A 1,648-nucleotide genomic window follows, 5' to 3' on the forward strand; every position below is an offset into this window, starting at 1 on the left:
GTTGGTCAGCTGCCTATGCTCCCTGGGAGGTGGGATCCAGGGGGGTCCTTGCTGCTCAAAGCTGGGGTGGGGGGAAAGCAGGCAACGCTGCTGCGCTCAGAATAAAATGAGAACAGAGGAACGACTGCCTTCTCGGGACAAGTGGGTACAGGGGGAGCTCAGCTTGGATAAGAGCTTGCAGCTGATGAAACCCAAAGAAGATACAGATTTCTCAGGGCAGCAGAAGGAGCAGGGTCTGGTCTGAGATGGGGCTGGCTTTGGGTAGCTGGACCAAAGCTCCAAGAGCTCAGGCTCCTTTGCAGAGCGATGCGTCTTTCTCATGCACCTATAATGCCCACCCAGATGCAGAATGGGTGAAAAGTGGACTCAACAGCAATGCCTTATAAATATGCATGGGAAAAACGAGGGAAATGCACCGAAGCTTTTATAGTGGTTATCTTTAGGTCATGGAATCGTGGGTGATTTTTAGGTATCTTCCCCATCAGCTCTCCACACACACACACCCATTACTTTATTATTCTTAACAGTCTGGATGCCTATAAATTCTTAAGTCTGCAGGCTCTTGTTGCATTTTAAATGACCAGTCTGAAAGCATGTTGTCAATAACTTCTAGGAGAGAGTACAGAGCAGACAGACATAGGCTGCGACCGCAGAAAGCAACTCCAGACAGACTCACAGGAGACAGACGGCTGCTGGTTGGACATGGGGTCGGCTGGTCAATATCCTTGGAGCTGGGCCCAGAGCTCTCCGCCTGGAAGATTGCAGGTGGAAATCACGCCAAGAAAGGAAGCCCTTGCCGAGAACGAAGAGACAAGGAGGCCAAGAAAGCAAACCACTGATCTCAAGAAATTCCTCTGGAGGAGCTGGTACTCTGTCTAGGAAGGGAAGGTGGTCTATGGGGCAGATAAGCAGTGGGGTCCAGATTTAAATAGACATGCAGAAGAGTGGGGGTGCGCTTGGGCCTGGCGGGGGATATAGAGACATGCAGAAGAGTGGGGGTGTGCTTGGGCCTGGGAGGGGTATGGAGGGGGCACAGCAATTAGCCCTGGGAAATGAGAGCAGAATATGGGGGTGGGAAGGCCTGAGGCAGAACTGAGCCTTTCTCAAGATCATATGACAGGGACATGCTCCTTGGAGCTGGGCTCCACGGAGAGCTGGAGAAGATACCCAAGGCTTTCTGGTATTTCCTCCGATGTCTGCATCCATCATGTTTGCTGATGTTCTTGGGGAATTGGATTTTAGACCCGGGTGGGAAAGGACAGGGATAACAGGATTACAGCACTTCATGTGCCTCGGATACACACACACACACACACACACACACACACACACACACACACACACACACACACACAATCACAGCAGGACGGTGAGCTCCTAAAGGAGCTCTGAACATCAGCAGAGTCCCTTTCCCCAGATCCATTCCACAGGGGGACATGTAAGTGGCCACCTTCCAAAGCTGTGGCCTCTGCAGTTGTCCTGCAAAGCTTCTATCTCCTCTCAGCAATCCCTCCCTCGTCTTCCAGCCTCCAAGCAGAAGCTTCCAGGTACAATGGTGGTGAGGGTAATGGGGGCGGGTGCCTGAGTTCTCCCTCACCACCCACAGCACTCTGTGACCACGGGGCTGACTTGGCTGGATCAGTGGCAC

The sequence above is a fragment of the Hipposideros armiger genome, unplaced genomic scaffold (assembly GCF_001890085.2).
Source record: "Hipposideros armiger isolate ML-2016 unplaced genomic scaffold, ASM189008v1 scaffold_97, whole genome shotgun sequence".
Classification (NCBI taxonomy): Eukaryota; Metazoa; Chordata; class Mammalia; order Chiroptera; family Hipposideridae; genus Hipposideros; species Hipposideros armiger.